Source organism: Plodia interpunctella, chromosome 7, assembly GCF_027563975.2.
Source record: "Plodia interpunctella isolate USDA-ARS_2022_Savannah chromosome 7, ilPloInte3.2, whole genome shotgun sequence".
Classification (NCBI taxonomy): Eukaryota; Metazoa; Arthropoda; class Insecta; order Lepidoptera; family Pyralidae; genus Plodia; species Plodia interpunctella.
This window is the reverse complement of record NC_071300.1, coordinates 10,936,457-10,959,777: the sequence shown is the minus strand read 5'-3', so window position 1 is coordinate 10,959,777 and position 23,321 is coordinate 10,936,457. Positions and strand designations below refer to the sequence as shown.

The window sequence follows — 23,321 nt, the reverse complement described above, 5'->3', positions numbered from 1 at the left end:
GGTGAACTCGCCACTTATGCTAAGTGATATCCTGACTGCGGCCACATTACAGTCAACATAAAGTTTACGATATACGGCCGCTGTTACCGACGGAGATAAAATAAATCATAGCATTCATAAGCAACAAACAAATCTGAGGGGCTAATGGACATCGTTATATTACGGTATATAATCAGGGATGGATGATCACGAAGATGACATTGAAGATCAAAGGTAGATAATATACACAAATGAACGGACGGACGAACAGAGGCACGAACAGACGAACGAACAAACGGACAGGCGGAGGGACGAACAGACGAACGATCGTACGAATGAACGACCGAACGGACGAACAGCGGCACGAACGATCGTTCGAACGAATTAACGAACGGCCGGACGAACAGAGGAACGAATAGACGAACGAACGAACGGACGGACGAACAAACGAACGAACGAACAATCGTACGAACGAACGGACGGACGGACAAACAGACGAACGAACGAACAAACTTACTTTCACATTTATAGTATTAGTTAGGATCTACTGATAAAATTGGGAAAATAATATTGTGTTGAGCTGAAGCTTAACTCCAGAGTTCAGACTAATTTCACGTGGGCTTGTGATATGGGGGTAGGTAAGGATGTGAGAATATGTCAAAGGGTATGTTTCTAGCTAGTAAATATTTTTTTTTTTTAAATAATTAAAAGTCCAATGATCCTGGCCACGGGAGTGGCCGTGGCCAGGATCATTGGAGTGGAGTGGTCGTGATAAAACATTTTAACGGCTCTCAGCTGAATATAAATCGCCTCATTGTCTACATTGACTATCAAAAACAACTACGAGCTTATTTGATTTCGTATCTTTGAATTTTTATGTAAACATTTCAAGTTAATATTTTATTTTTATATATTTATCTATAAGTCAAAGTATAAGGGTGGGTAAAATTAATTTATTCGTCTCCTTTTTCTTCGTTCACCCCTTTTTCCACTTTGGGGTCGTGAACGTGTGGGATATATGTTTCAATGGTCGTTCAATCACTGTATTCTATGTATTTAAAATGGACTAAAATGTGGAAATAAAAGCTCAGTATATCTTGCTAGTGCAGTGATTTATTCGGTGAAAGGTACAACACAATCCGCATTAGAAGTGACAAGTATTTCCTGAGCCAAAATGGATGGAATATTCTGGAATACTGTAGGTAAGTTACATATCCCCGGGCGCGGCGGTTTCTTGCGCTAACTCAATTATACGCGACAGGTCGGCGCGATAAATGTGGTGCGTTGAACAGGACAAGTTACAAGTGGTGGCGATACATAAAGAGTGACATGATGGTTGTTCATGACCGAACCGTATGTATAATTTTGTATACAAAATGCTAAAGACGGGGACATAGACATATTTTAATTTGACAATGATAACGAGCTGTTGACGTAGTCACACTCAGGAAAAATAAAAATCTTATTGTAACATTGCTAAAGTCACTTATTATTTATTATTAGTCACTAAAAAGTAATATGAAATGAAGGCAGATGTATTTCAATTGCCCGATTACAAAAAAAATCGAATAATTCCTCGTTTGTGTTTAAGGCTGAAATGAAAATCAGTGAAATATAGCCTAAGTTAGTTTCAGACCAAAGCTACGCTAAGCTAGCTATAAGTTAATGACTTGTACCGCACTTGGGTCAGACGTGCGGTCGACGTAACTCATAGCACCTCGGCGACTGCAACTTTGATATATCACTTGTTTCTCCACCTGACTCCGCTAAACTTATCCGAGGGGTTAAATGTTTCTACTTCTCAGTTTAAATTAAATAATTTTATGGACGTGTTAGATTTACAGAATTAAAGTGTGGTCTAGGATAAATCGGATACATTTTTCAATATACGTGACGTACCAGGGTTTCAGTAGATTCGTGTTTCTTGGAACAGTCTTAAAGTAAACATCCAAGAAGGGAAAAAAATTGTGTAATCTTCTAAAAATGTAATAATTAAATATGAAAGTGTCAAAAACTAATGAAGTACTTATTCTATAATATTAAGAAATAATAATAATTATTAATATATCTAATATTTTATTATAAGTACTACTAGAAAAGACAATAATAACATTTTAACTGACAAAAAATAAATACATGAAATTAAAACAAATAAGTTATAGTCTAATATTTTATTGTAAGTACTTTAAAGTACCCAGTATATGATTTGAAAAGACAATAATAACATTTTAACTGACAAAAAATAAATACATGAAATTAAAACAAATAAGTTATACTTGTTAAGTACAGATACCGATATAAAAAAATAAGTAAATAAGCAAAACAAAATAATGTTTCCGCCCGGGATCGAACCGGGGGCCTTCTGCGTGTTAGGCAGATGTGATAACCGCTACACCACGGAAACCGACGACAACGGTGACGAAAGTATAGACGGGTTTCTTTATCGCTCCGCGCGTGACCCAGATACCGGCCGTCTGACACGTGACCTGGCAAAAGCAAATCCAGTTGAAGATTACGATTTCGTAACTCTTTTAGATTAGCTACTGTAACAATGTGGGTGCAATTAAAATGTTTATTGTATTATCGATAAAAATATTGCTACAGTCTAGATATACCTAAATAAGTTTTAAAAATAGATGTGATATCTGATAAAATTATTTATCCTCGTAAATCATATTTTCAGATATTCGTTATTTTGGAAATCTTACGTATTACTTAAATATTAATTTACTTAATTTTGGAGATTTAGCCTTACAATAAATACTAAATCGTAGCGTACACGCAAAAGGAGTGATCTCATCTTCTACCACTTGTAATCTAGCTATAACAATATAGCAACCTTCGTAGTGCTATCTTTCAACCTGCCATGGGTTGCAAGATGGGAAGAAATATTATTAAGTAGTTATGTTCCTATTATCCAATCCATTATGATTTGGAAAATAGCATTGTGAATTCCCAATATCCAACCTGGATTGGATAGCTGAGTTTAAAAATTCTATGGTTGGAAGATGGGATCGTTCAAAGATAGTCTGTGACAAACACACCTTAAGATAACGGTGTAACTAGCCCCATCCTCTCATTTACGACATCATCAGGCCCGTTTATGACAGTCTCCTGTGTCACGGGGATATTGATTGATTTGTTTTTATGGCCCGATCGCCGAAACTTCGTAATGTCTCGAGTGCCCGCTGACGCACTAAAAACGCCATTTATTCCCGACCTACGGACAAAATGGGCCTATAAAAACTTGCCCAGATCAGACATATTTTTAGCGAATTTTCGCTGATTTTAATTGATTAAAGATGCCTGTATTTAATGATAACTTCTTCAATATGACGGTATTTCATCATTAAATAAAGATGTATCTACTAGTTTTTATTTGTGTTTTCTTTTTTCATGTTTTTGGCATAATTTCTCTCTTTCGCGTTTTTCATTGAGTAGTCAATCGGAGAATAAAGAACCATACATTGTACATACCTGTCTCATTCTAAATCTAGTCAGTCAACAGGAAAGGTTTTTATCTATTATAGGTATATTATTGCATGTTCAGTATGTAAGTGAAATGATAATATTTTCTTGATCCATATTTGCACCAGAAGAATGACAGAGGAGGATAATTGCTTGACAATATAATCGTCCAATTTTAACGCGCTATTGGACTGTAACAGAAATTTATTACCAAAATGGTGACCAAAAGTCCATCTCCATAACAATAATTTATTTAATCAATTAGCGAGACTATTCGTCAGCGAACTCGGTGTTATGACTCGAATAAAAACTTACTTTTATTGATATCGATGTTCGTTTGATCGACAGAGGGGAGAGAAACTTGTGGGTTATATCTGACGTTAAGATGACCTGCAAATAATGTTTATACAACTTTTGGAACACGAATGAAGTACATTACGACTTTTTGGGAGTTGAGTTTTCTACGGGTTATCAATGCAAAAAATTGAAAAGGGCTTGTTTTAGTAAATAACAACAAAAATAAATTTTCCAGTTTAATTAGTAGGTACGAGTATAATGGGGAGGCTAATTTTTTTTTTTTCATTTCTATTATTCAATATATTTATTTATAAATTAATGGTATCATAATAGTATTAATAATTATTTATGAAAATGTTTTGTCTTTATATGGGTTGCTAGAACCTCCAATAAAACTTTTTTAATACAATACTTTCATCAAATTTCACTTTCGATTGAACCAAATTATTTATCTTTTTTCGTTGTCATAAGTACCAATGGAAACAGAGCTGTGAGCAAAAGCTGGTTACCAAGAAATTAGCGTTGTATCAGTTCACTCTAAAGCTAATCTATCAAGCTAACTCTTGGTAACTTCAGACCAGCGTAGCGTGTTAGTTAACTTGATCGTACGTATCCATGTGGAGCAGCTTCACGCATGTGTGCAGCCATTATAAAGGTGTATCCACATTCACCTATAGTCCATTTTGAGAACAATCTTCGCATGTGATAGTAAACAAATTTTGGAAGGTTGGTATAACTTTTAATAAATTCAACGTGACTTATACTTAATATAGTCTAATCTATAAAATATAAATGTAGGGGTATATTGGCAATTGTTTTCCATGACTCAGAAAATGACTTTCTTCCTTCAACAAAAAACTGTATGAAATATGAATTTTTTTTAGAATTGAATGTAGAAACATATTAAAGTATTTTATTCTTCTGGTCAACCATTCCTACTGAAACTAAAAAGGAAATTAGCAAAAAATAAAATCAATTTTTTAAATCAGATATCTCTTCTCTCGTCTCCGTTTTAATGGAATCAAATCCCCAACTCCAGTAATTTACAGTCAATAGCACAAACCGCAACATATCCGACACAAGTGCAGGTGATTTGTCCTCTGTTCATTGCGCTAATTAGTTTGGTTTGCTGGTAATGGCTATCGATTGATACATAAGTACTAAAACACATAACATTGCGTTAATAGCAAGTGGCTTTAAGTTAAGGCTTTCCTATTGAACATAGTTGCCCTATCTGATGATATTGGCTGTTTGGAAGTTTTAGCTTGACGTTTTAAAAATCTACATTAACTATTCTTTTAAATCTTGGTTTATGTTATTTGTGGTTAGACGTTATATCTAGGTCAAACTGGACACTTGCGGAAATAACTATAAATCCACAAAATCTTTTATCAAATAACTCCTTCACTGATATTATTGACAATTAGGTAAGTACACTCGGTCCGACTTCGTCGAGATCAAACGAAAATCAAGCAGCATGACGACGAGGCCGAGATAATGACGTTTTGAAGCACTCAACTCATTACGGCGATGTCTTTCCTCAGAAACAAGTCCTACCTCACCATGTAAAATTCAGGACCTAAGTAATACGTCAACTACAACCAAAATTAGACTTTAAAACTAGACCGTTTTAGTCCAAAATCGTTTCGAATTTAGAACACAATGACTCTAAATACCTAATGAGCCGGCTTCGACCAAAGTAAGCCCAAACGTCTCAATTCCATTCAAACTGAAACTACAAGCTTTAAAGTCTATATTCGCTTGCTCAAATCAACTATTGGAGTATGCAAGTGGTAGTACGCTCGGGCGGGATTGTGCAAGCGTAATTAGTCATTAGTGAGACAGTGTAGTGGGCAGGAAGAGGTTGCCACGTGTGCGACTGACTTGAGTCTCGCTGATTGGTTTATGGGATTACACAGTAGTGCACTGTTCGGTTGCTAATCTAATCCTGTATGCGATTGTTATTGTAACGTAGCCGTTGTTAATCGATTGGCTTATGTGCAAGTGTGAAACACTAGAGATTAGGGAATGATTAGACAGATGTACCTAACTGATGCGTAATACACCGTGTTACATAGCAATATTTATGTATAGGATGGTTTTTGTGTTATTGTTTCAGTTAGTGGATTCATAAATGGTCTAGTAGGATTTCAGCCTGTAAGCTTCGGAGCCCAGAATCCGTTTTTCTACTTTATCTATATTAAAATATTAAAAGAAATTAAAATGTTTGTATGACAGAGTTTATTTTTGAAGTGTCTTAGTATTCTTTTTCATTATTCAAAAGCTATACAACACTAAAAAGTTTTATAACATATTTCCCCTTTAATGAAAAAGAATCAAAACGTACAAAAAAAATCTGAAAAATGATACAAAATAACCGATATAGCTATATAAAGAATATAAAGAAATATAAATAGAAATTAAAATCTATTTATCAAACCCATATCCTTTATACACCTGACATGTGCTATTCGCCTCAAAGGCTTAGTCAGAATGTCGGCACTCATTTTATCCGAAGCTAGAAATTTTACATCTATTATTCCTTCAGAAATCTTTTCACGGATAAAATGATACTTTGTATCGATATGTTTTGTCCTGCTATGATGGACGGGATTGTGCACAATCTTTTGAGCGCTCTGACTATCGTTGTACAGTGTCAATGTATCAAACCTACCAGTTATGTCACACACTAACCTGCGTAAGAATACGCCTTCCTTTGCAGCACTACATAAAGCCATGTACTCTGCCTCTGTCGAAGAGAGAGCAACCGTTGGTTGTTTTTTGCATTCCCAACTAATTGGACCCCCTGCAAGTACAAAATAGTATCCAGTGTATGACTTCCGGTCACTTATGCAATTTGCCCAATCTGCATCCGTTAAACCTACCAAATATTTACCAGTTTTTCTGTAAACAATACAGAAATCCGATGTACCTCTCAAGTACTGTAAAACCCTTTTAGCTGCCAACCAGTGCGATTTATCAAAACAGTTGTTAAACTGGCTAAGATAACTAATTGCATACGCAATATCAGGTCTAGTATTAACCGCGAGGTACATTAAACAACCAATTAAGTTTTGGTAAGGATAAGAAGAATCGCTATTACCTTTACTCTTCTCTAATTTGTTGTTATTCAAAGGTGTTGAAACTGCTTTGCATTGCGTCATGTTAAATCGACTCAACACATTTTCAATATACGTTTTCTGATTTAAATATATTTCCCCTTGAATGGATTTATTTATATTTAAACCTAAACAATAAGATAATGGGCCTAAGTCTTTCAATGAAAAATACTTCATTAAGTCACTTTTGACTTTGTCTAATGATATATTTTCTTTATAAAAAATAATTATGTCATCAACGTAGACCGCAATAATTATGGTTTCATTACCAACCTTTTTCAAATAAATACAAGGTTCCGAAGAAGTCTGTGTAAAACCTACAGAAGATAAAGTTTGATGCAATTTTATGTTCCAAGCACGAGCCGCCTGCTTCAATCCGTAAATCGATTTTCTGAGCAGACATACTTTCCCTTCTGCCCCTTGTTCAGAAAATCCCTCAGGCTGCTGCATGTATACTTCTTCTTCCAAATCACCATTTAGAAACGCAGTATCTACATCTAAATGATGCATCTTCAAATCCATTTCTGCCGCCAATGCTATCAGCGTACGGAGAGATGAATTGCGTACTACTGGCGAAAAAGTTTCATTGTAGTCAATACCACAAACTTGACTGAAACCTTTTGCAACTAGTCTTGCTTTATATTTGACAATTGCTCCATCCGAATCTCTTTTGATCTTGAACACCCACTTGCAAGGCACAACCCTTTTATTTGGTCTTTCTACTAATGTCCAGGTTTTGTTTTTAATCAGTGAGTTGTACTCAGTCTCCATTGCTGATCGCCACTGAAAATTATCTCCAGACTCTATAGCCTCCTTGAAACTCTGGGGTTCATCAATGTCACCTGTATGGCTGACAATATGAGCATCATCACGTCTAGCCAAACGATTTCTGAGTGGATATCGTTCTTCAGGAGAAATTACTGTCTGATTTCATGAATCATCTTCATCAGAAATATCATCAGCAGTAAAAAATTCTGAAGTATTTGGATCATTTACTTGATGAAGATCCACTTCAGGCTCCTGTCGCGAAGGTATAACACCCACAGAATTTTCTTCTGATGAAATTCGACTTCTTGTGTGACTACTCGGCGTATCTAAAAAAAATACATCAACTGATGTTGAAGGATGGGATTCTGTCTCTTGAACTTCCAAGTCTGAGAACACATTTTCAAAGAAAACGATGTCTCTAGCTTTTATTAACTTTCTAGGACAACTTGGTTTCCGAAAATAATAACTTCGTGGATCTTCTGAATATCCAACAAAAATGCATTCCTGCGCCTTAGGATCCAATTTCTTTCTATGAAAATCTGGAACCTTCACCATTGCTCGGCAACCGAATATCTTCAAATGAGATAAATTAGGACTATTACCATACCAAGCCTCAAAAGGCGTTTTGCCGTCCAGCTTTGCATGCGGACAACGATTTTTCAAATAAACCGCAGCCTGTACAGCATCTTGCCAATAACTTTTAGGCAAAGAACTATCTGAAAGCATACAACGTGCCTTTTCTACTATACTTCTATTTGTTCTCTCAGAAACACCGTTTTGTTGTGGGCTGAATACAACCGTAGTTTGGTGTCTAATTCCCTCCTTTTCTAAATAGTCTGATAACTCTTTATTAACGTATTCAGTACCGTTATCAGTCCGTAAAGTTTTGACTTTCATCCCTGTCACACGTTCTATCATGGCCTTAAAAGCGCAAAATTTATTTTTCACCTCACTTTTCGAAGAAATAAAATAAATAAAAACCATACGTGTAAAATCGTCAATAAAAGTTAGAGTATATTTATTACCCTGAAATGACTCTACCTGGAAAGGTCCCATGAGGTCGGAAAAAATTAATTCTAACTTAGATGTTGCTTTGCGGTATTTTATGGGTTTAAAAGGTTTCCTAGCCTGTTTACCTTGTATACACGCTATGCAGGGCTCTTTATCAACGTTTTTATACTCTACGCCAACATTACTACCTTTTAATGTATGTAATCCTATTCGGCATAAGTGACCAAGTCGTTTGTGCCATAAACGAAAATTTGATACATCACACTGTACTTCGAACGCTGATAACTGTTTGGGAAGACTTACAGTACAATCTAAGGAGTACAATCCACCATTACAGGACCCATGCAACATAGCATCACCTGTGTAAGAAAAAGTAAGAGCATCAAAAAATGTACAACCTTTTTGATTAAAAAGAACAGTAAATCCGTTTTCGACTGCTTTCTTAACGGAAATTAAATTAGTAGCTAAGTTAGGAACTAATACTACATTAGAAATGTTCTTTACTTCTTTAATACCACGTCTTGAGTTAGAATTAGTGGTAATAGGAACATTACCTACTCCGGCACTCAATAAAGTCTCTCCATTTGCAATGGTTATTTCAGTTATTGGAAAATCTCTAATATTTTCCATCCAATCTGACCGACCGGACATATGCGCACTCGCTCCAGAATCTACATACCATTTATCTTTGTTGATTTCCCCTACTGTATGTCCATTCAAAGCACAAAGTAAATTCGAAGATCTGCCTTTTTCTTCTCCTTCCCGTTTCTTTTTCAAAATTGGACAGTCTGGTTTCTTATGACCTGGCTTCTTGCAGTTAAAGCAAATTATCTCCTTTTTCTTATTGCGCTTCTTACATTGAACACTCATAGCAGTATCAGGTTCTATCATTTCAGTTACAGATGTCCTTGAAAATTCTGTTAACAATTTCCCTCTGACATATTCGCTCGTAATCTGAATCGTAGTATTCTCGAGTGCCATTACTAGAGGGTCATATCTGGCTGTCAAACCTCCTAGTAGTATCGCTGCTAAAGATGTATCCTCAATCTCTTTGCCTATATCTGCTAAATCCTGACAAGTAGACATCACGGCATTTATGTACATTTCCATACAATCAAAATCACTTAAATTGTACCTGTACAACTTCCGCTCCAATGCTAACCTACGTCCCAAGGATTTATCCTCGTAAGCCGCTGCTAAAGCACTCCATGCTTCTTGAGCACTCTTACATTTCCTGACGTTTGTGATGGCTGGGCCATCCAAAGTCAAGCATATCTTGGCCAAAGTGATCTCATTATCTCTTTCTTTCACATTTACTGGAGTACTGTCACCTTCTGGATAACCCCTTATACAATTCCACAGATTTTCATGTTTTAAATACATGCTCATTCGGAATTTCCAAATCGCATATCCATCTCGCCCTTTTAGTGGAGTGATCCCCGCGAGAGAATGTAGACTTGATCCATTTGACTGATCTCCAGATGACATCTTCGAGTCCTTTTTGTTTAGTCTCGAACTCCGAGTTTATTCGAAAGAAAACCACAAAATCTTTACAAAATACACAGCGATAGTGACAACAAAAATATATCTGCTTAAATTCCTTTAAATTCTAGAGCTCTTCGTGCTGATAACGAATATTAAGATATTAAAAGAAATTAAAATGTTTGTATGACAGAGTTTATTTTTGAAGTGTCTTAGTATTCTTTTTCATTATTCAAAAGCTATACAACACTAAAAAGTTTTATAACAATCTACTTCAGTCTTCGGCATCTTTGGTAGACTATCGGCATGCATATTATGTTCCTTGAAGACTTTATGCTAACACTTTTTAGGTTTTCTCCCATTTGCCCAAGAGTAGAGGAAAACTGAATGTATTTTTACCTGCGTGAATTGTTGGTAAACTGATAAAATGGATTCATCCATATTAATATTACTTTGTGTCGTCTTGCGGTGTGGATCTCAGACTAAGTTAGCTCAGCTTGGCAAAGTTATATTATAGCTCGATACAATCCCATTATCGTCCGAGCTCAAGTGTGAATTTGACAAAGGTAATGTTGATCTTGTAGCAGTCATAAAGCATGTACGACGTACGTATATATATATGTACTTACTTTGCCTTTGACTGCTACTGTTTTATAGTAAAGATTATATGATAAGTTTTTTTTTTATAACAATCTCACCATTTGAGATAAATGGTACTCCTAAAAGTACCAAACATAAAGCGGCACCCATACTGACGGTAATTTCCGTTTTATAAGCAATCGTCCACGTCTTAATATTCAATTAGTTCTAATTGGCGGCGGGATGAGGCGTGATGCCGCGGACTGCCTACACATAATTCATTACGGTAATGGAGCAGTAATAGCGGACAGTAACTTTTTACAACAGTGTGTGCGCCTTTATGCCTATCGATGACTTTATGTGTACGATGAGTGATTGGTTTTCAGAATGTGGTTATTTTGGTGTCTTCAAACGTACTCTCCCCCCCTCCTTCAGTCATTCGAATCCATATGAATACGTAGCCCGGCACTACTGGGCCTCATCTCTCACACTTTTCAAAAATCACCAATACATGCAACTATATCTATTCTTCCTATTTTGGTAAAATATTAAGTGTCATTATTAATTTTGTTGTAGACGGGTTTGGATACAGGTTTGGATACACTCACACACACCTGCATCCAAACACGTCAATATATATTTTTTCAATTTATCCACGCACTTTATCGCTCCGCAAACCGCCGCGCCGTCATAAATCGGGCTCCGCTAAGCTAGATGGGATTCTGCGATGGCCGGAATAGTGAGGCTTAGCGGCGGTTATGGCGATCTGCTTATTTCGTGCGATGCGATGCGGCCGTTTACAATCGTATAAAAATAGAGGCGACGAAGTGGCGCCATCTGTGGAGTGATTAGAATTGCGATGTTTGTTTTTATGAACGATATGAAAGGTGTATATGCTTGTTAATGGAGTAGTTTTACCATTGTAGTCTTCAATATCTAAATATATAGCTTTTGGCACTTTATTTAATAGGAACACTTTTTTTAATTCCTTACTTTTTCTGTTTTTAGAGTGTATCTATAATTTAAAATAACAAAATAATGATAAAAAATAAATGTATCACGTTTTTCGATGAAAGACATCCTACCTACCAATTTCGCAATGAAATGTTACGTAAATGACATTCGTAAATGTTCAAATGCGACAAATCAATCATCATTACCACCACAGTCACCACTCCAACGGAAGAAATGTAAAATGATTATTGCCAATAAAAATCGCACGTATCTGCGATTGTCGTAAACATCGCGACTATCGCCGCTCGTAATGTGTCGCAGAGTGTGCGACGCGCCTTAATAGCACATTAAGACGCCTATTAGCCATTCACAAGGTTTTATTTATCGCTTTTATAGAAGTTTCATGTTATTGATATAATAAATGTCGCGAGTGATATTGTATTTGAATTTTGTAGTAAAATAAAGGTGTTGACAGTAAATGTTTTTATAAATTTTAATACATTTTTCATACCTATGAAATTTTATTTGTCTGTTTTTTAGGGAAACATATTTCATTTTATAGCAATTTGAACACGCATGTCGTGTTCCAATAAAATGTAAGAATTTTAAAGAAATGCATTGACTTTTCCTCGTAGACCAAACCAAATCTGAGTACTTATGCAAATGAAGCTTATCCTTAAATAACTTCTTTAACAGCAGCGGCAAGGAAAAGCAATCTGAAAATATGACACAAGCCGAGCAATACTATTTCGCGAAAGCGTACTATTCGCCATTTAGCCCAAATTCGCTCAAAAAACCCCGCAACTAAGGTATCAATTCCGCTGATCCTCGCTTCTAAATCAGGCTCGTATTTATTTACTCGCACGCCAATTTACATACGATCCAATCCAATCGGCCTCACGGTTCTATAGATTAAAGCTGCCATTCCATAGCATATAATATATCTACGTTCTAACCGTATAGCATGGCAACATCTAAGATCCTCGAGAGAAACTACCGCGCGGTCTCTATCATGGACTGTTTTTAAGTTACTCAAAATACCTACTCAATATAGGCTGTTGCAAGGTATTATTGCAATTGTTTCCACAATTTTCCAACATCGTCTCTCGTTAGTCACGTGTCCCCAAATATCTAGTTCTGTGACGAATGTAGCGGGGTATAAGTTGTACTATCCCACTTCTTTTCTAATTACAATGACAACACGTTTCCTTGTGCCATTTTTAACAAAGGTTTTGTGATTTATTTCTTTTGAACCTAACTGACAGCTAGTCAGCAAATCAGTATAGTTTCCGGAGCTCAGTTATGGATCGGCACCTTTACAGTCCGCAAAGATTAAGGCTCCCCCCAAACTCCCCAGCATTCCACATAATCCTATAAATCCACTTTATATTCATCCACCTTAAAGGCCCAATAAAAGCATAGTATTTTTTCTACGTGCCGAGTGGCGGTTTATAGGTAATTAAGGCATTTTATGCAATAAGTGACTTTCATTTACGAGAAATAGCCCATTGTAACAGTAGATCATTCTTAAATTACAAACATTTAATTAGTTTAAAAAGTAATTGAATCGGCGTGAAATTTGCCAATTCATGTTAAACCATCAATAAATAGTTTGTTTTCCATGTCAAATTAAATACAATGTAAAATAGTTACACCACTATAAAAAATCTGATTCATATGGTATGCAAAAGGAATATAAACTTCTTTGACTGCATTTTCCGTCACATAAAGCAGTCACACATTCATTGGTGCCATAAAATATTCAGTGAGTGCAATTGACTGGATCCATCGCTCAACAAATCAAGCGAGAAATATGGGCATAGAATATTTGGCGGTGTGGCGGTGTGTGGCGCAGCGTGGAGCGGCCCTATTTTGTATTTTGTCGCTATCGATACATGTGACTCCTCACTTAAGAAAGTTTCAAAAAGTATTGGAGTGTCCATTGAATTATTTGATAATTTGTTTAGACAAAATCGTGATGTCCTCTTATTTTCTTTTCAGCTTAGAAATTTCCCGATACCGGGCGTGTTCTTTGTCTTTTTCAATGGTGTCTGGTAGATCACAACTAGGTTGAAATAAAATATTTTACTTATATTTAAAGTTCCTTAAATAAGGAATCTTTATTAGTTTCTGTGACAAAATCTTAAATATATGTATATATTTATTTATATACATATATTAAACATTTTGTCAAAGTTTTTAAAAGAAGCAAATATTACTATTTGCTCGTTTTCGGCTTAGAAGCCGCGACATCCTGTCGGTCATAAAGCAAAGCCTAGTAGACTATACCGTCACACTGAATTTAAAATATCTGAGTTTTCTCTACAGCACCCTTGTGCGTCTTAATTCGCCGTTTGTATTCATATACGACGACCATGGACTTCACTCTAAAGTTTCATACACTTTCCTGCGAAGCTATAGCCACATACAAGATTGTACTTTCAAACCTAACTCATAAAGGTCAATTTCGCTTTAAGTTAAGCAAGATTGACGTTTCTATTTCACAGTAAGGCCACCAGACGGTCCACCACCCAACTTATCATATACGGCACGTCTCACTTTTTACCAGTTTAAAAGTGAGGTTAGTTGAAGGTTCAAGTTCTAACAAGATTATTGCTGTTTACCAACCCGACTCTGGCAAAGTCTTTCGTAAATGGATTTCGAGTGTGTTTTTAAGACGAACGAAGTTTTTGTAAATATAAAAACCAGATGTGTTTTGTTGCTTTTCCAGCTTCAATCACGTTGTAATTTAAAAAAAAAGTTCCTTTAATATATCATTTGAATCCACGGTTTAGTTATCAGTGATTCATCTAATAGGTATATATCTACCATAAAACTATTAAAAAAATCACAACCTTCCTTTTTGTATCACCGTAGTCGGGTAAACATATAGGTCAATGTCTTCAGAAGGTTGTTCTAAAGACGGAGGCCAAATTGTCCCTACGGAATTATGGACTTCTTGTCACTATTGAATCTGATAGCCGCGCTTAACAGGTTTACAAATACCTGATGCATCTGAACAAGCTGCGATATAGCACACAAAGCTACGATCTATAGTAGTTACAACTTATAAACGCTCAGGCTTGTGACAGTAAATCATAGACATTATTTTATACTCCGGCCATCTAAAGGAAAATATTTTCCCATAAGGAAAACCGGCCGTCCACATAGGTACATTAATAAAAGGAGCGGTATCAAAACATTCGTGTTTTCGCAACACGACTGGTCACTCAAGGAATCTGCGATGTATTTATATGAATAATAAAAAACTGGACAAGCGCGCCTGACCTGCGTGTCTAGGGTTCAGTTTAGTGATTTCAGTTATATTAGCAGTGTGGCTACCACAACATTACCACCACCATTACCATACCGAACCGTTACCTTCACCATATAACCAAAACCAAGGATTTACCAATGACATACGTCACGTCAGCGGTAAATCCTTGGTTTTGGTTATATGGTGAAGGTAACGGTTCGGTATGGTAATGGTGGTGGTAATGTTGTGGTAGCCACAGCTTGGTTTTGGTTATATGGTGAAGGTAACGCTTCGGTATGGTAATGGTGGTGGTAATGTTGTGGTAGCCACAGCAGTATCATTTGAAAGCTAGGCTGTTATAAGTAAATTTAGCTGTGATAATTAATAATTGATCAATGTTAGACTATTTTTTACTCATGACCAGTGTAAATATTTTTTCTCCAAGGACATTTGGGATGAAAAGAACTGAAAATAATATGTGTAAGTAAGAGGTTCCGACGTCTTGGGCTGAGAAAAACCGCGAAAACGCTCAATTGAGAGAAATATATTGTACAGGAGAACGAATGCCATTCTCTTGTGCTTAATAAAACCCTTTGAAAACGGAACCCTAAATGCGTTGGTCTTCCTGCTATCGGAGTTTCAGACTATTAACTTATGAAAATAAGCTACAATAACACTTTGTTTATTCTACGCCCCCTGTAGGCGAGCGACGGACGGGGCCGAATTATAAACTATTCTCTAGCATTTCCGTGATATATCAATACTATTTGTGTATACTATGTTAATGCTAATACTGAAATCATTTATTATCAGAATGGACCGAATGAATTTTAATTTTAACCTTAATGGCTATACATTAAGGTTAAAAATAAAAGTATATTATATATATGTAGTTTCCTGTCTTGTCCTGCAATTAGTCTAGCAATGCAACTGTGCATTGCTCAAGCTATATGCATAAACAATTCCCTTTTTTTACATTGTACTGATATTTATATTTCTGATTTACGTACCTCTTCATCTATAGCGAAAAGTTTCTTTAAATTCTTGATCTACTGGTAGCAATCCTGAATATATTCATCATGTGAGTCCCAATTCCAAGTCGTAAAATAAATTTTGCATAAATTGAACATTCGTCCCCTACGAAAACTCGCACTCGCAAATCATACATTTCTAAATTGTCAATAAATAAAAAGTTGCGTTACATAAATAGTTGCACTCAGCGGGTGTTGTACAGAACCTACCAGAGCACTCGTCCGTGTTCAAAATCTCGCCCACCTCATAAAACACGTAAAACAATATCTTGTACCATCCAAAACACAGTACGAAGTAAGCGAACGCGGCTGGATTCTATGTCATCCCCACTAAGTCGACATTTAAATCGCCTCGCTGAAATAGTAACGTGGTGCGCGTTCAGATTTTCGTGAACCATAAAAGTATATTGTGCGTTTGGAGACCGTCGGCAGTTTGTCAGCATTTGCATGCAGATTCGAACTGTTTCTGAACGGATACAGGGCAATAACGGATATTAACCCTTGATTGTGCAGGTGGGTGGTACGGGGAATAGAGTGATACTTTCGTGCTCTAAACAGTATTGACTCGCAGCTAATAAGTTACTTTACATTGATAAATACAACTTTGAAAAATGTTTTACTTTTAAGAGATCATTATCAGCCGCCACTTTAATATCCATTTGAATTTACATTTATATATTTCTTTAAAGTTCTTACATTTTTCTTGGACATGCGGTGTATTCATGAATGCCGCTATTTCTCGCAAATGTTCATGTTTCGAGACTATTGCAATATTACAATACCACTAATACACGAATGGATCTGAAATCCAGCAGCCTCCAGCATCGTCATGTAAATCCTACGTTGTTTACTGCACTCTCGGCAATCTTGTCATACGCATAGAGGGGAAAAACTATTGTATTAGATTCGAACATATTCATTAGGGTTTATCCGCTGGAATGAATGGAATGAAGCGGAGACAGGGACGGATTTGGGCTATATCAAAATAATGTACTTTTTACACAACGTTTTAAAATGTTATATGTTATAAATATGCTTTTCGCTACAAATGATTAATTATATGTATATAGGCTTTTGTTTAGTACTGCATTTATTGAGGCTTATTATAATAATTTCAATGTTAAAAGGTGCTTATAAGGTCCTTTGTTTGAATAAATGCTTTTCCTTTTAGTTATATTATTATGTGACTTAAAATATATTCCGTTATCGTAGTTTTTTGTCATATAGTGGCTTTGGTTCGTTGCTAGACGTACCGAAATACGCATTCGATACCTTTTATTTATATAGCCGCGACCACGCCTGCGGTAAAAAGAAGCGCTGTCACTTTTTAGTTCTCTAACTACACCAAAAATCACATCAATCCCATGTAAAGTATTTACGTAAAAGAAGAACAAACAAACACACTTTCACATTTTTAATATCAATATGGATTTTTTATTTTCAAAATTTACTCAAGTACGTCCCTGCACATCCAGTCCTTGGCTTTGCTAAAAAGGGCGGCAGTAGGCAGGACACGTCTCGCAAGCACTCGGCCGCCCTAACGGCGGGCGGGCGGCAAAGACAGAATCGCGATAAATGTAAAGCACAACGCCAGAGGCAATGTTGCGGATTATGTCATTAAATTTTTGGACGCATACCAATATATTTTTTTGGTATTATAATGGTTGGTTATGCTTTTGATGGGTATGTGCTTTACCCAAAATATTTTATCGTAATCTTTGTAACAATCTCTGATATCATATGAGAATATGAGCGCATTTCTGGATTCTTCTTCAACAATAGAGCGTTGGAGCCGAATATAATATACTATAGCCATGTATTAAGAATGTTCATTCTACACACACACACACACACATAAATCTTACACAATTTATAGATTAAGGAGGACTGGACCGATTTACATGTAATTTGGTAAAGTAGTAAAGTGCAGTAATCGGGAAGGGCCGTGGAGAAAAAGGGCCGTGAAGAAGCTCTTTAAAGAAGAGGGTAATAAACCAATTGGATGTTTTGACGCTGACAGTCAAGGTGAGGAAGTACTGCTGAAGCGCTAGCAGTCGAGTGGACGCCCGCTTACGACAGAATAGTCCAAGTTCCAATCCTATTATTGCCGAATTAGTTTTTATATCAAACTCTGTAAAAGCCATGTCACATGACTTTAGGCGATTTGAAAATTAAAACCATAGTTAGCAATAACATAATTGATAAAATAAACATTGACTATACTCGTATTTAAATTCTAAACTTAGCTGAGAACACAATCCAACCTATTACATTCGATAGATCAACAAAAATATTACATTTGATAATAAAGATGGCTATTTTTAGGACAGTCGGTCAGAACAGCAAAAGAAATGTCCGGATAAGGTGTATTCGGGTCCCGCAGCGTGACGACCGTCCGTCACGCCGCGGGACGCAACAGCACCGGACGGATATTAATCCGGCTTGGCATGCTGATGGCTGCGATTCGAACAAATAGGTGACGCGTACGTGTTATATTGATAAGCTCTTATTTTTCGTGAGTTTGCCTCATACTCGCGTATTTCTGGTTGCATTCGGGCTTGTGACACCGCGAAGCTTGGAGTTAGCGTTAAAAATAACACTTCTCTATCACACAGTTGAACTAGATTGATATCATAAAATATAATTTCTTCTATGGATTTAGATAAATTCGTTAGATTTTATTTTCATCAATTTGCTTTATCTTAATATTATGTATGATAATTTTACACCCAGTAATTCCGCATACGCTTCACTATCACCCGCTTGTAATCAAACACTTCAAGACTCAAGCTCGTTAGGGTCAATTATCTCGGGAGTGGGGGGAGAGGGGGCTGACCTAATGATGCTTTATAGTCTGATACATTATTAGCAGTTGCCAAGTTGGATTACCTTTGGAGTGTGATTGCAGTAAGATAATTATGTGTTTGCGTGTATGGTACTCTCTTCACAGTCGTATTTGCTCATGGCATGCTCTTCAAGGTCGTGGTCATTACATGGAATGAAACAGACACAACAACTTTTTTGGCACTAGACACAAGTTAATAATCGGTTGATTATTAACTTCGAAACACACTGCAAAACACCACGAGGAAACTTACACACTGGTTAGTGTGCAAGTTTCCTCGTGATATTTTCCTACACCGGAAGCTCTCATACAAATTGACTGATCAAATGATGATGAATGTATGGAAAGTCTTATGTGAAAATTTGGCTAGCTAATTGAAAAAAAAATTAAAAAGCTAATATTTACTAATCATTTTGTAGTATAACTGTGGGTTATATAGATACTAGAAAATATTATCTAGAATAAAAACTCTGTGTTTTTGGCCTTGCGTTGATGAGTGAGATTATTTTTTGTAAAAAAGGTTTCGCTGGTGTGATGATACAAAAACTCATTTCACAGACTCCATTGAATGTTTAATATAACAGCAGACAAGGTATTGTATACTTGATCATTCGGCCGAAATAATTTCATGCAAACAGTCGAATTCGTGGAATGGCCCGTTTTCCTACAAAAAGCCTTTTAATAACAAAGGTCCCCCCATTGCGAGGTATTTTCCTGGTGATTTCATCAAATCATGGACTCCCGTATTTTTCTGACTCATTTATTTTTAATTTTGTTCGTTGTTCTCGAGTGTGCGAGTCGGTTGTGATTTTAAAATAATCGTAATCGGGAAGCACGTAATGATATAAAGCACGTTCAAAATGTCTTGTTGTTTTGGCAAAATCCACCAACAATTATTTATTTAGCACAATATGTGAATGAACAAGATAGCATTACCTATCAAACAGTTGTCTTTTTGGGATTTTGGATGTTATACACATGACTTTATTGTATTTTTTAAAACCTACTTTAAATAAACCTAATTACATTGTATACTAGTGCAGTTAATTTATTTATAGTTCCTTAATATATATATTGTAAATCTTCATATTTTTTTTCTTATATACAATTCTTATAGCTTTTATGATTTTACGATATTATATTAAACCTAAAAACCGGGACAAGTTGTCAGTTGAACATATTTGAAATCTTTAAGGCATCGCTTGAAGTACTTTTCTCAAATCGTTTTGCAAATAAACTCGTATTTTCCTCCATAAACTCGCGGCACGTGACAATACAATCGCTACCTGTCCGGGCGCGGGACTTTTATCCGGGTGTCCCGGTAACACCCGGGTGTCTAGCACGGACTACACGGTGACGATACGGACAATATATCGAGTTGCAATGGAGATTTAACTTTTTGTTTTACTTGGAGTTTTGTTGAAAAGTATTGAGGTTTACGCTGAAGTAAATGTTAAAGTTATCTGTCTGGTATATGTGTAAGATACCTTAATGCAAATCTTTGATAGTTTTTAAAGCTTTAATAGACTTATTATTGAATGATGAATGATTACTCATTTTTTAGAGTTTTATATTGAAAATTTCTCCTAGAGCTTGTCTATTCTCATATCATTATCACCATCATCACATAAAATTGAGTTTATTATTTACGGCATTTGCAAATTTTAGAAGGGCAATTTCAAATAAGTGTATACATCATTGTTTAACAAATTTGATAATCTTTATGTCACTTTCTTTTCCGAGAAACACAACGATTCAACAAACAAATAGTAGTAAATAACGCAGCAACTGTCCACCTACACAGCGCAGCTCGCGTCCATCGCGTCGTGTCTATGACGCGTCATCAAAACTGCCTACTACCGCGGCTTGTAACTTTGTAGAACTGGAAAATCAAGTTTGGTGTGCTAGACGGAGTAACGCTTTTGTTTAAATATTATAATTATATAAGCTATTAAGCTTAAATATGTTTGTAGCCACAATAACATCACAACTATTACTCTTAGAGTGTAGGACGTACCATTATTTAGTTTTCTTTACTTCTTGATTGTCGATTGCGTCTGTGTGCCCTACGAAGAAACGTCTGGCGGTGCGGATTTCTTCTTCTACTTTTTACAGCTAATTACATCCTCTGCAGCAAATAAGCCCCTTCTAATACACTCTAGCTATTTCAAACATCGTGACTACAACTTTAGCGATATCATCACTCCCTTCTTGTCAAACTGTCTGCACAGGGCAGAATTGAACAAGAATATTTTTCCATTTATTTTCGTCTCCAAACAATATTGTGTAAAATATTTATAGGCATGTCTATTGGTTATTATATCTATGGTAGTGAGATACCTAACTCCGGTGCAGTGATCTGTAGAGGCCTGTTCGCGATGGGTGACTTGTGCAGTTGCATTAGCCCATTGATGCAAATACGATACTGTACAGAATAGCTGAGCTCCGCGGCTTTGCTTCAATTAAACTTTTGGATAGCCAGTCACCTTCTTCATTAATTCGATATAATTTACTAAATAACTTTTCCAAATTAGATCGGCAGTTCCAGAGATCTTTTGCTTTATTCGCATAGAATGTATCAACGAGCTAGACGTTATCTTGGAGGTATTTAAATCTGGTAAAAATTGTCTTCTTTATATTCTCATAATCTGATTTATAGTGCTACGTTACTTTATATTAGAATGAGTCTATCTAATTTACCCTAAGAACTCAAGTAAATTACCTATTGCAAATCTAAAATATTTTGACCATGATCGTTAACTATCCTCTTACGTGAATTTCGACCCTTCGGTCGAAGTGACCGGGAACAGAAACTATAACATGTGGTACGCGTGTTCGATACTATCAGTAAGAGCATCGATGCAGATTCTATCGACTGATTTATTCGCAGCGGCCAAGTCGATTGGGACCATAAACAGATGCGATTTATTGTGTGTTTACTTCTGATCAGATTGATGGTAGAAACCGATTTTGTGTTGTCAATGAAATATCGGAAGGTTTCAGTCATTACGGTTTCTGATGCAGTTTTCTTATTTTGTTGCAAATCAAACATTTTAATTATCATAAAATTGCTTTTAAGAGAAACTTCTTTTGGCGATAGGTACTTAAATAACGAGAATAAACACATCAAATGTTGAATATTCGCACTTACTAATTAACATTATGATCATATCTCAAATTAATTCTGTTATGACCGTAAATACAACAGCACTGTAACTTGAGCCTAACGAACGTTCAATATTTTTTGACAAAACTCTAGTGTCCAAAACACAACTACACTCTAGAGAGTAATAACTTCACAAAACGATCTCAAAACACTGCTAATTACGATTCAGTTTACACAAAATAAACGCAATCTGAGATGTACGTGTCGAATGAGTAACATTGGCTAATGTTCAACATCGGCCGGTCAAGGGGCCCTAGGGACCGATAGCGGGTAGTGGGTGACCGCGCTTTATCTGCGCCGTCTTGAGGGTTAAACCTCGGAGAGATGTGTATCAAGCAATTGTGTCTAACACGTAATTGACATTTGGTCCTAATGTTGTGTAGTCAAATCACTGTAACATCGTTTCATGATTATACCATGTTACTGCAAATAAATATTTATATTTCCAACAAGACCGATGTGTGTAACAACGCTGAATAATGTGTTAATGTCTAGAATTGCAAATTGAGAAAATAATCATCAGCTGAATATTGTCTACGGCTTCGCCAGTGGCAAAAAGTAACCTAAGACACTCTTCTCCCTTTTGATTTTCGCGACACAATCACCTCACTCCATTCCTCCGTTTCGACCGTTCGCGGATTGTTCGTTTGTCCTTCTGTCACACGTATAATATTAGTATGGATATTGACTACGATGGCTAGATTCATGAATAACAATCGCTTAAACCATATAGTTGTTCATAAGCAGCCCCCAACCACAATTACATTAGTCTAATATCTTCTAAATGTATTTACAATTAAATGTATTTACAATTTCAATTCCTATAACAAACAAACTAGCAAAATAGAAGTCCTCCAGTCCATAAAATATAAACATGCATACAATACCTTCCACTTCACATTAAGAGCATTCTGAACAACGGAGCTGTATCTACCATCGCAATGCATCATCGAAACGACCGGCAGTACATGCTAAACGCAATAAAGGTCTAACAGGCCCCATGGAAGAAAACTAAATAGCCCATGCCGACCTAACTGGCTACTTCTCCTCGCAAACCTTGGCTGAACACCCACCACTATAACTTCAACCGTAGATTACTTAAAACAGCTTAACGCAGAAGGTCAAAAAGATTGGTCGGTGCGCGGATTAAGGGTCAGAGTCGGCTGGTGGAGACAGTAACAATTATAAATAAGTAGGTTGCAACAATAACGCGACGTGCATTATATCAAGCAAACTGCTTGCGATGCTACGCCACCTAGTGATGCTGTAGACTAAATGGTTTGTAGATGGGACAATAGTTTTAATATCACGAAACAGGAATGTCGAAAGTTGATGTGTTTCTATCTGATGAAATATGGTTAACCAA

General features: G+C 36.2%; 1 protein-coding gene, 1 long non-coding RNA gene and 1 other non-coding gene across 5 annotated transcripts in view; 1 reads left to right on the top strand and 2 right to left on the bottom strand.

Annotated features, from left to right (window-relative positions):
* Positions 1–23,321, top strand: part of LOC128671190 (uncharacterized) — a 476,937-nt gene that overhangs the window by 109,205 nt on the left and 344,411 nt on the right. The window lies entirely within an intron of this gene.
* Positions 1–23,321, bottom strand: part of LOC135309745 (uncharacterized) — a 97,575-nt gene that overhangs the window by 23,631 nt on the left and 50,623 nt on the right. The gene's annotated exons all lie outside the window — the stretch shown is intronic.
* On the bottom strand, positions 2,311–2,383 carry TRNAV-AAC (transfer RNA valine (anticodon AAC)). The gene has a single exon. It is a non-coding gene; the product is annotated as a tRNA-Val (tRNA).